This window comes from Equus caballus, chromosome X (genome assembly GCF_041296265.1).
Source record: "Equus caballus isolate H_3958 breed thoroughbred chromosome X, TB-T2T, whole genome shotgun sequence".
Lineage (NCBI taxonomy): Eukaryota > Metazoa > Chordata > Mammalia > Perissodactyla > Equidae > Equus > Equus caballus.
Window position 1 is genome coordinate 108,007,108 of NC_091715.1, and position 13,184 is coordinate 108,020,291.

A 13,184-nucleotide genomic window follows, 5' to 3' on the forward strand; every position below is an offset into this window, starting at 1 on the left:
GGTCGATTCAACATTCTGACCTCTGAGTCAAAAAGTTACTTAATAATTCTTTTAGCCAGCGATGAGGGGGTGGTGTATTCAGAGTCAGGAGTCTCCAGCTCTGATACTGACTCATATGCTGCGTGATCTTGGGGTAAACCATATCAAACCGCTCCATTTCCATATCAGTAACACCACCTGTCCCCACTATCTCTTGGGGTTGTTATGAGAGCCTGATGAGATCACAGATCTGAAAGCACTTTGAAAATGTCAGACATTATCATGCCAAAAAGAAAGCCATCCACCCAGAGCTAGTCTGTTTTGAACAAGACATGACTTTGTTACGCTATACATGTATCAGTTCCTGTTCTAATTATCTTGTTTCCAAATCATGTCTGCTGTGAAAATAAAGACTTCTGAGCTATTATGATATATGCCAGCTGCTTCTACCACCACAAATATCTAAATAAAATGTTGCCATATTAATCAATGGTCCAGTTTACAAATGGAAACTCTAAAACAAAAAATGTCAAACCAAGATTAGTTTGTATCATGAGTTCAAAGGCCTTAACTTCGCCCACTAGACCTTACATTATCTAGTTCCCTGTTATCTCTTTGACGTCATTTTGTACCACTTCGCCCTTCCCCCACTCACCCTTAGCCCTTTAGCGAAGGCCTCCTTGCTGTTCCTTGAGTAACCCAAGCACTGTCTTGCCCCAAAGCCTTTGCATTGCTGCTGCTCAGAGTGCAATTCCCTTTAACATCCCTCATTTTATTCAGGTCTCAGTGGATGTGGAGGCTTTTCTAACTACCCCAGTTAACCACCCTAACTACCCTACCCAAAGTAGCATATACCTCTAACACTTATCACTCGTCTCTCTCTCTTTCTCTCTCTCTTTCCCTTCTCTTGCTTGTTATTCTTTGTAGCAATTATAATCACCTGACATCTTATATTTGTTTTCCCCTCAACAAGAATGTAAGCACCCCGAGAGGAGGGGATTCTTGTCTGGTTTGTTCCATTGCTGTATCCTTAGTGCTTAAGAACATAGCCTGGCACATTGTAGGCACACAAGAAACAGCTGTCGAATGGAAGAGTGAAAAAACAGATTCCTACTGCTCCTCTGGCTGGCAAAATCCTTCCTAACACAGCACCTCACAACCATGAACTCAGGGAATTAGAATGGGATGCTAAGCAGCAAGATGCCTCTGTTGGGCGGGATCATCTGGCTGATTTTGCAAAAATGTAGGGAGGAGCATCAAGATTGCACATGGTATTTTGACCTAACAGAAACCCTTAACGCCATCAACAGAACTGGCCTATGACAACTATTGAATAAATCTGGCTGCCTTGAAAATTCCAGCAAGTTCATAAGTTTCCCATCACTAAAACAGCATGGGCCTGTTAGTGAGAATTGGACATCTCATCCAGTTGTTCCCGAAACTTGTTACCTTACCAAATTCAGTGTGTTGGAGTCAGCTACAAGCTATTATTGGCATGAATTGTCAGGATCGATTCCCCAATAACGAAATCCTGGAATACAACCAGACTACTGGCATTGAAACAATGCTAGTTCATTGCAACACAAACCAGAGAATAGAGGACACCAAAACGTATTGCTCCCGATGCTGACCCCGAAAGGTGCAGATATCATCACAGAAGGCAAAACCAAAGCTTTGTGCGCAAACTGAAGCACAATATGGCCTATCTGTTGGTGGGGGGGGGGGGGATCTCAATTTTGTTGGAATTTGAGCATCTGTTCTTTAAATGGTCCCGTGTCTGAGATCATATGACCACTTTATAAGAGGAGAGGATATAGTCCATCAGAGTACATCACTGAACTAACCAGAGTCCATAAGAGCAATAAAGATATAGAAAAAAAAATAGAGCTAAGTATTGACTGTGTGGTAGTCATGACAGAACTATTTTGATGAAGTCTATTAAGTCATGTCAGAAAACTGATTGAAATAGGTTAGATTTCACAGTCACATTTCATTTCGTGAAGTGTGTTCTCATTATTTTTAAACTTTATAGAGGATAGCTTATTGATTCAGTATTATAGTTAATTAATTACTGCTTGCTTCTGTCTTCCATTTTGTTTACAAGGAAGAACTTCTGAGATATTTCTATTTCCTTTCATATGCTCAGAGGTATCAAGATCCCTAAGCAGTGAATCCAATACCTGGAAATATTTGTTCATTCACTGGGAATGACCTAGGATGAGGTGAAATTCCTAGAGAATTCTTTGTCTTCATCTTCTTCCTCTTCAACATCATCTCACCTCCAACAATAAAGAGATTTATTGATTGAATTTTACATATCTGGCACTCTGCCAAGCACTGGAATTTTGAAAACCTCTCCACATCTCACCTCCAAATCTCTAAACTCTAAGTGGTCCCACTTGAAAACAACAGCACATGAACTGTCTTTGTATTTAGAATTCAGCAACAGGGTGGCTCTTTCGGAATAAAGGATTCAGACGGGCAGGATGGCGGAGTGGTTCAGAGCACAGGTCCTCTCTGGAGTCAGCGTCCTCCAAATCAAATTCTTGCTCAGGTACTTCCACAAGCTGTGTGACATGGGCATGCTGTGTAACCTCTCTGCCTTACTGTCTTCACCTGTAAAGCAGGAATAATAACAATCATCTGTGCACCATAGCGTTGTGGTAAGGAATAAATGAGATAATCCCATGTGAGGTGCTTAGAACTGAGCCTGGTTCATTGAAAGTGCTCAATAAATGTTAGCTCTTATTATGCAAGGAACTCAAAATTTGCAGCCTCTGTAAGAGGCACGTCTGGCAAATCAAGTCAAACACAAATCAAAGAACATCTTCTGTGAAGATTGTGTGGAAAGACTATATGTTGCCCAATATCCTTTTGTGTCAAGCCTTCATATACAGTGCTCATTATAAGTGTGTAACTAGGAAATCCAGCAAGATATGGGAAGTTAAACTCAGATATAGGGCTTCCAAAAATCCCATACATTTCTGTAAAAAAGGGGTTGGCAAACTTTCTCTGTAAAGGGCCAGATAGGTGATATTTTAGGCTTCACAGGACAAACTGTTTATGTTGCAATTACTCAACTCTGTCGCTGTGGGGCAGAAGCCTCATAGGCGATATGTAAATGAACGGGCATAGCTGTGTTCCAATAATACTTTATTTACAAAGACAGGCTGTGGGCCAGATTTTGGCTCATGAGTTGCCTACCCCTGCCCTAAAGGATCATCCTAGCCTATCAGTGTTCTAACAGCCACTTCAGCTGAGTAACCACAGAAAGCAAACAAACTGGGGAGGAGAATAGAGTGAGAAGAATTGAAGAAATCAGAAGATAAGTAATGGCTCCTCCAATGTCCTTTCCCTATCCTAAATGGTATTGGATGCCCTACGTGCCAAGGGAACAGTGTGTTCCATTTATTCTCTCCTTCATTTAACACGTAACAGTGAAGCACTTACCATGCCCCAGGGACTGTGCTGTGACCTATAATGGTGATTGAAAACAGGCCTCGTCCCTGCCTTCAGGAAATTTACAAGCTAGTCAGGTAGGGATAGGGACCAACATCAGTCAAAGAACCACACAAACAAATGGAAACCCACAGCTGTGCTAGGTCCTGCCAAAGCTTATATGAGCAGGTTTGCTCTAGCCGTGGAGCTCAAGGTAGGATTTCCTAAGGAACCTAAACCTAAAACTCAGAGCTGAGACCTGACAGATGAGGAGTAATTAGAGAATAGGGTGGGAGACCATTCCAAGCAAAGAGAACAACATAGGCTCTTTTACTGTAGAAAGTATGGTGCATTCAAGAGATGAAAATAAAGTCGCTCTGATTTGAGTCCAGGGAGCCGGGTGGAGCATGATTGGAGATGGGGCTGGGAAGGTAGGAGAGGTCAGACCATGCAGGTCCGCATAGTACCAATCAATTATTTATTTATTCAGCAAATATTTACTGAACATTACTCTACATCAGTCTCTGTGGATACTGTGGTGAATGAGAAAGGCAGACATTAAACAAACACACAAATAAATCTATAATTACAAAGCTCTGCCTCTTGAGATCCTATGCCCCGAAACTCTGTCCAGTGGCCTAATATAGTTTTTAAAATTACCTGGCCTGTTCCCAAGATGCAGTCCCAATCTAATCAAACCTGGTTAAAGCTACACGCAACGTATATTACTCTATTTCTTTCTGGAATCGTGGGTGGATTTGATGTATCGTCCTCAGGGCTGAGCCTGTGAAACGCCACGTTTCATGTTACTTCCAGGTTAATAAGGACCCACTCATGGTCTCTGTTTTGGGGTGTGAGCTTCTGGACAGATGTGGTCCCCTCGTGCTGTTCATATTGCAAGTCTTTATGACTTGCTATTGAGGATGGTATCATGGGCAAGATTGTGAAAATAAACTAGATCTGAGTATTTGACATATGAATTCAATTGTTTAAATCTGAGCTCCTTTTTTTTTTCGCTTCCTGCTTCTCCTATATATTTATTCCTGTAGTGAACTCTGTCAATGTATTATAGCTTACATTTCAAAGCCCTAGAAGAAACTGGGATCTGTTCTAGGGAATAGCAAGCTTAACAAATGCTTTTTGGTGTTGATAACTGTGAAAACGTAACAAGACTTTTAAACAGTTTCAAAGTGATTTTATTACAATGGTAGTTATTCTCTTAACTCCTTGGCCTATTTTTCTATCAAAGAAAGAAATTAAAATGTCCTGGAATGACTTGCTTTATATAGAGCTGGGCTGATGGCTATCCAGTAGTTGATGCTGGTCTAGATGGGTAAATGGATTATTTGATGATCTCCTCTACTGCCGCACTTCTGGTTCTCAAAGTGTAGTCCACAGATGCTTGAGGATTCCCAGGACCCCTTTAGGAGGTTGGAGAGGTCAAAGTTACTTTCATAATAACACTAAAATATTACTTGCTTTTTTCAGAGTGTTGGTATTTATGCTGATGGTGAAAAAGCAGAGGTGGGTAAAATTGCTGGCGCCTTGGCATGGATCAAAGCAGAGGCATGAAACCATACTATCAGTCATTTCATTTTTTACCACTATGCATGTAAAGAGGAAGAAATGCCATTTCACTTAAGAATGTCCTTGATGAAGCAGTAGATATTATAATTATTTTTCATAAAATGCTATTTTTGTTAACATGCAATTCATTACTATTCATTATTATTTTCCTAATAAACTAATATTTTTGTTCTTAGTTTTAATTTCTAATTTAATAAATGCAGATAGCTATAAATCACACAAACAAAATATATTTGGTATTCTCTTATAATTTTTAAGAGCATAAGGGGCTCTTCAGACCCAAATATTTGAGAACTCCTGCTCTCTTAACTTTCCAAATATCACTGTTATCAAGACAAATTTCCCTTTTTGTGTGTTTTTTTTGGTGAGGAAGATTGGCTCTGAGGTAACATCTGTAGCCAATCTTCCTCTTTCTGCTTGAGGAAGATTGACCCTGAGCTAACATCTGTGCCAATCTTCCTCTATTTTGTATGTGGGATGCTGCCACAGCCTGGCTTAATGTGTGGTGTATAGGTCCACACCCAGGATCTGAACCCACGACCCCCAGACCACTGAAGCAGTGTGCATGAATTTAACCACTATGCCACCAGGCCAGCCCCAGGACAAGTTTCCTTTTCTCAGTTATGGGTTGCACAAAGACTTTTCATATCTCTAGGTCTATCTCTTCTTTATAACTTCTCAAAAATAATGACGAAGGGCTGTAAAATAACCTTCTGAAATTCCTTAAACATTCTCCTGTGTGTTCAACCAGTTTGTTTCTCCTCACTCTCTCCTAGTGTGGTGTTTTGGAGTGACCTGGATTTTTCAGAATTTTGTTGTAGTGGGCAGGAGTTGTGGGTTTTGTCTACCCCACGCACTTTCCCATTCTTCTTTGCCAAGTAACATCATCCCCTTCCTTTTAGAGAACTCTCTCCCCATTCCTTGTCTTCCTGATGAAGCTGTTAATCACAGGGATCCACCCTCGCCCCCACCCCTGTATGACTACAAGAGTAGGCACATGATCCAGGACTGGCCCAACCATAACTCTGCATCTCCCGGGAAAAAATGATTCGTCCAAGGGAGAGGGCCCATGACTTAGGCTAAGCAAATTGGAATCCATATCCAAAATTGTCTGAAATAAAAGTAGTCCTCACTTTGACCATGAGTTGTAAGGGTATATGATTGGGGCTACTACCTACCATCTTTCCCACCATGTAAAGAGAGCCTATCTACAAAATGAATCCAAGCAGAGACAAGAAGAAATAAAGATGAGTGGAGAGAAAGTTCTGTCAATGTTGAGTCCTTATTCCAATCTCTGAGATCCTGGTTCCTGGCAACTTTTTCTCCTTTCAATTCTGCCAGGTACCACAGTTATGTGAACAAATAAATCCCTTTTTGTGCTAAAATTACTTTTCCAATTGAGATAATTTGGAATAATACATTTGAGGATGTGACCTAACCTTCTTACTTTGGTTTCTTTATGGAAATATCTGCTCTTTCACCTCACAGGTTGGGAGGATTTAATGAGACAATGTTAAAACACATTGAAAACTATAAAGCATTATATAAGGGTTAAGTATAATAAATATTTCTTCTCTTCATCTCCATAGCAAGGTGGCTACACTTGCTGCTGCAGAACTATTTTTAGATCACTAAGTATATTCATCCCAAATCTTTGGATCCAAGAATGGCTTAAGAGGCCCTTGAATTTCTCTGGAAGTCAAGCAAAGTTTAGAAATGCTTTGTACTAGTTACTGTATCTAGAGGGTTCACCCCACACTTAGGCCAGTTCAAGAATCATGAAGACCCTGGAAAAGGAGTGACTATTCAAGAATTTGGTTGGAGGTCTGGATCACCTGTCAAAGGACTTCAGGAGGTCTGGACCAAAAAGAGGCAAGAGAGAGAGGAATATTAAAACCATTCACTCATCCTCTCTGAGAAGGTTCAGTCAGCCAAAAACAAAGAAATAAAGACTTGAAAGTCTTTAGAGGATTGTCACATATTAACCAAAGAAGACTCCCACACAACTAAATGCCACTTCATATGAAGCATAAATGAATGAACCGAAAAAAATTGCTGAAATGGTGGGAGGAACACAGTCAGGTGAATCATCTATGGCATATGAAATTGGGGGTGTAGGTGGGGGCTAAACGCCATAGGAACATCTGTGGATTCTATAGTGTACTTGGCAGCTCTAGATTGCAAGGATATTTTAGCCAAGTATTCTCTCACTGTGGCCTGAGCTATCCAAGGACTCCATTGGATCAGAACCAAGGTGTTCTCATTCACTAGTGGCTGCTTCATACTGTGCCTGCTTAGAAAATGACACAAGGAACCATGAGGCCTCCTGGGGGACACTCTGGTTCTGTCTTGTCAAAAGACTAACTTCCCCTTAAATGACTCTTCTAATATTTCTCATTGTCTCCTTAACTGAATTTGAATATGTAGCTAGAGAGCAAGATTTCCCAGGTGAGGCTCCCCACCAGGAAGTGGCTCATTTCAATGCGAATGCATGACAAACCACCCAGCGAGAGCGTGAGAGCAGCGGGAGAGTGATTTTATTTCAACTGCTAAAATGGCAACCCTCCCTGCTCATCTCAAAAAATGTGAGGACTGTGAGACAGGCAGTTGCAGTTTATATTCCAAGTAAATATGCACCGTTTTTACTCCCTAGGTGAGGAACAAGAAGGGCTTTTAATTTTGAACAGGAATTTGATAATTAATATTCTTTGTTGCATTTTCAATTCTGCTAAGGACCTGCCAGATGGCCTTGTTTCTGGGCAGGAATATCTTACTCATCATTCAGCTTTCTTTTTAATATACTAGTGTAACAAATCTCCTTTCATTCTGGTAGTCCTTAGGCCCTCTTCCCTGCCATCTGTGAGAATTCATGGGGCCTCATAATCATTAAATTCAGAGATGAATGTAACATACATACCACCTGTTGAAGCCCTGAATTTACACCACCATCCTCCTCCCCACCAAGAAATGTCATTGAGCCTATTCCTTCTGTTAAAAAACAAATTTAATATCTAAGAATTTCGGTCTGTACGTCTCAGTAGATAGTATTCCCTTTATAACCACACAGGAATCAACTTTGCAGTGCCTCAAAGTAAATTTGGAACATGAAACTTGTAGCCTTACCAGACCAAATTGGAAAAAATAAAGTCGGTTCAGTTCACCACAGAACAGGAAACTGTTGGACCGTTGAAGCCAGAGGCACGCTCTAAACAGCCCCATGACCCAAACCACCTCAGTTTTGGCCCTACTGACTGAACAGACTGGAACAGTGAGAGCAAATCAGACTTTCTTTAGCTCTGCCTTTCTGAAAAGCATGTTTGTTTGTTTGACATGGGGAAACAATCAGTTAATGTTCTAGGCCATTAAGGTGTAGCTTTATTATTACTCTTTTAATAATGAAGTGGATTTAGCTGGCACTAGAAAATTGCAGAATAGGAAATGCCAAGGCGGGGGGATGGGAACAGTCAGCCACTTCTCTGACAAGTATAAATCTCTGTGTGACCCTGTTACAAGGCCATTTGGCACACTTTGCTTCCTGACTCAACTCAGTCAGGTACATTACAGGCTCCAGGGCACCCCCAACTCACCCCTCCCGACTCCAAGTTGTTCTAGTTCCTTGAATGCCTTCTAGGTCTTCTTTTCTTTAGGAAACAGAAGCAGTATTTTCGAAGACAACAATAAGCAACACTAGCAAATATTGCGAATGTTCCCAGAGACATACATAGTGATCCACTGAAGACCTTTGACTATGACCATTTTTGGCTATTTACAACTATGATCTCGACTAAACTGTTTATCCAGAACTTATCCAAGAGGGTCACGTTTGCATCTCAAGGATGAACCAAGGCAGCCTTGAGAGCCAGTCTTCAAGCCTCTTCACTCACTTGCACAGATTGTCAGCCTCTGGGCAAAAGAAAACACAAAGACCCACTTACCCCAATTATTAGAAGATAATGCAATCTGACCCACTCAAAGAATGAATTGTGGGGATGTTTATTTACACCCATTAAGGTCTCTTCCAAAACACTACGCAGAAGCGTACCATCCAACATGAAGATTGGTGCAGAATGATAATAACATTTATTCAACACTTGCAAGAGCCTCCGCACCGTCAAGTGCTTTACACAAATTCCCATTTAAGCCTCATGCCAACACTATGAGGGCAGTACTAACATTGACTCCACCGCTCATTCACTGGGAATTGGAAGTCTTTTACCAGACCATGTGCTCTTAACCACTGTACTACTCTGTGTCTCATTTTCGTAGGGGGATGAGGATTCTGTGAACTGAGGGGAAGGGATCAGTGCTACCAAAAAGTGTGGGCTGCAGACCAGTGTTGGTCCGTAAACTGTTTGCTACTGATCTGTGATAAGATGAGTCAGAAATTAAGAGTTAGCTTTTACAAATATTTATAGCAATGTAACAGAGTATTTTTTTATGTCTGTTGAACATAATTATTAAAAAATTGGGGCTTGTATCTTGTATGTCTTTGGTTTTTATTTAATATAATTTTATAGTAATTCACTCTTACTGTATTTTTTAAAAGCGTCATTCCATGATGAATTGGAATTTTAAATAAAAGAAAGAAAGGAACACTGGTTTTTCACTATAGTTTTTTTTAAAAAAAGATTTTATTTTTCCTTCTTCTCCCCAAAGCTCCCTGGTACATAGCTGTATATTTTTAGTTGTGGGTCCTTCTAGTTGTGGTATGTAGGATGCCACCTCAGCATAGCTTGATGAGTGGTGCTAGGTCAGCGCCCAGGAAGCGAACTGGCGAAACCCTGGGCCACGGAAGCAGAGCGCTGAACTTAACCACTCAGCCCTGGGGCCAGGCCCCTCATTATAGATAGTTTCAGAAGCACTGGGCTGAATAGCATATCTTTGTGATGACCATTGTAGAAAGGAAAATGAAAGATAGTGAAGTTTGGCTTCTTTATGAGGTTAGCGAGAGTTTTCTGTCTGTCTTTCTTATCAACCCTCTTCACTACTCTCTGATAAATTTACCTGTTGCTTTGTTGGGTTTTAGGAGATCAATAACATTCCTTTTTCTCTTCCTAATTTGAAAGTAACTAAGACACAGACACTAGAGTCAGATAGGAGATCAAAATGTCAGTTACAAAACTGTACTGGAGGACATAACTGAGTTGTGCGATCTCAACTGTCTTTCTAATACCTTCCCCCACCCCTGAATTAGGGAGCCTCAACCACCTAGTCACTGGCTCCCACAAGCTAAGAGCAGACCACAATAAAACCCTTAGACAGAAGACCTGGAAATGGCAGAGCAGAGCATTCTCAATTTCTTCTCAAAAACTCATTACTCAGGTAAGTCTTTACTTCATAGGGCATAAGGGAGAGTCAAGGAGAGAGAGCATGGGTGTCACTCCAGTGTACGTTCCCTGAAGGAAATGTGAGGTTAAGGGAATGGAGGTTCCCCTAATGTGTCATTTATCCATTCATTTAATTCCCACCTTTGAAGATTCTACTAAAAGGTACCCAATCCGGTTCTATGAGCTTCATTTTTCCCCATCATTTAAACAGCTCTTGAAAGTCTTATCTCCACCAGTCAAGTCTTGAGAAAGTGACAGTAATTCCTTATTCAAGCTTCTTTGCTCAACTCTGGCAAATGCACTTACCTTCTTAATTGCGCTCAGTGAAAATATGTAATTAATAAATTAATGTAAGTTATTAATTTTTCAAGTTCTGAATTTGTTTACTGTACTTGTGCCATGGAATTGTCTACACCATTATAAATCCCATGAGGATGGAGGGTCATGCACGTGCTTACTCGTTTGCTACCGCTCAATGTACCAATGGGTATTTAACAACTACTTTGATCCCTAGGATGATCAAGATGCTGATGGTGGTCTTGCTATTCCTCCTGGCTATTTGATTTTAAGTCCTTAACCTTGAAAGATGGACCAGATTCCCCACTTCTACTCTTGTTTTCTGGTAATACCTGATTTGCAGCTTTTGTCCAAGACTATCAGTTCTCAGGCAAATACTTTTTATCAGCATAATAACATTAAGAAAATTAGATGCCTCTCATACAGTATGTGACTTGACTTTTTGAAATTAAACTCTTCTATGGAGTAATTCTTTTGTTTTCATGGAGTAATTCTTAATGTGTTTGTATCATTGTATACTGTTACAGGGACATCATAACTCTGTGATATGGTCAGTTTTGTCTTCTAATGATTCCAGTCTTCCTTTCCTGCCCTCCTTGTCACTAATCCTCCTTCTAGGTGCCTAGAGCTCCCATGGCACCTCCTGTGGCCCTTTCCAGAGCTGCCTTCATGGCATTCTTCTTAGGCCTGCCTTCTCTGCCTGCATTCTAGACTTTTTTATTTTTTTAAAGATTTTATTTTTCCTTTATCTCCCCAAAGACCCCCGGTACATAGTTGTGTATTTTTAGTTGTGGGTCCTTCTAGCTGTGGCATGTGGGATGCTGCCTCAGCATGGCTTGATGAGCTGTGCCACGTCTGTGCCCAGGATCCAAACCAGCGAAACCCTGGGCCGCCAAAGCAGAGCACGCGAACTTAGCCACTCGGCCACGGGGCCGGCCCCCATTCTAGACCTTTCATCCCACTTTTTTATTAGTCCTCTTTAAAAGATCCTGTTGCATTTTAAGATGTGTCTTCTGGAGCTAACTCTTTCTCCAAAGAAGTAATATTAATGATGGGGAAGTCATAAATTAAGGCAGATCACTAGGCTGACATCTGGGAGTAGAGAGGCTTTTTAAATCATCCTTCAGATCACACCATGTAGGTGGTTGCCTACCCGTAAGGCCAAGTTTATATATTAATGTTTGTATCACCTTGTATAGGTACGTAATTACATTTTAAGAGATGAGCCATATATTCACATATATGGATATGAATGTAACTTTCATAAGTGCATGTCTGTGCAAGCTCCCCATTAGGACATCAATAAAACATCTTCCTTGCTCACCTGGTACCCCTAGTTCCTGGCAGTAAGGAAAGTGTATCCATGTTAACCTCATAAAATTAATTACTAGTTTCTTTTAAAAAAATGTGCTGTGCTAGATTTAAACTTAATTAAATGATGATCTGAATCTCTGAATCTGGGTGCTATAAAATTGGCCAGCCTGGAATGCACCCACCACTGTCTGCCACTAAGCAACTTGGAAACCCAACCTTCAAGCCTCCCTTGAACTCAAAATTGGCTTAGCTTAGAGCAGACCTCTCTGAATGAACTCTTCTTAACAGAAAATGGCTTCTCTCACCCTTGATTAGGTTCCTGGACCTAAAAAGCTCCAGACCAGCTTGAGAGCCCAAGGTATGGTGCCAGGTATCCCTAACCCCCACCTCTAATCCTGTGGCCTTGTGCTATTTGCTATTACTTCATTTGTATTCTGTTTATGTCCATAACTCAGGTGAACAGGGAAACTTGTAATAATTGGAAAAGATTACTGAGTATCTCCAATAAAACCTATGCATTTTTTAGAGCAGATTCTTCGGGTTATCTAATTCCAGGCTTTCAATTTCTTTGAGCTATTTTAAAACTCTGCAAGTTGTAGATAACTGGTAGCAATGAAAAAATAATTCTTGTCCATAGACATACAAATAAATTCTTTTTAGTGGAGGTTCAGTCGACTTCCCATCCCCTCTCCCTATGGAAAAAGCCAGTTTCCCATCTATTTTTAAATTCATTTCAACGTTTCTTTACTCCATATAAATGTGTGCATCTTTGACAACTTCTTTAAACTGGTTGTAGCATCTTACCAGTTTTCTCATTAATGATGAGTTTAAATAAAATCTTTAACACGTGTTCAATTTATATGTGTAGGAGAGTCATGATTAAAAGGTATAAGCTTGGGCTGGCCTGGTCGCGTAGTTGTTAAGTTCACATGCTCTGCTTTGGCAGCCTGGCATTCGCAGGTTCAGATTCCAGACGTGGACCTACACACTGCTCGTCAAGCCATGCTGTGGTGGTCTCCCACATACAAAATAGAGGAAGATTGGCACAGATGTTAGCTCAGGGCCAGTCTTCCTCAAGCAAAAAGAGGAAGATTGGCAACAAATGTTAGCCCATCACCAGTCTTCCTCACCAAAAAAAAGGCTACAAGCTCCTCGTAGGCAGAGGCTTTGCTGGAGCTGGAGTTGTAAGTGGCTTCCACTTACTGACTCTAGACCTTGAGCAAGTTACTTACCACTCTGTGC

The 13,184-nt window shown here is 40.8% G+C and overlaps 1 protein-coding gene across 2 annotated transcripts in view; it reads right to left on the reverse strand.

Moving 5' to 3' along the window:
* ACSL4 (acyl-CoA synthetase long chain family member 4) overlaps positions 1 to 13,184 on the reverse strand; it is a 151,046-nt gene that overhangs the window by 111,423 nt on the left and 26,439 nt on the right. The window lies entirely within an intron of this gene.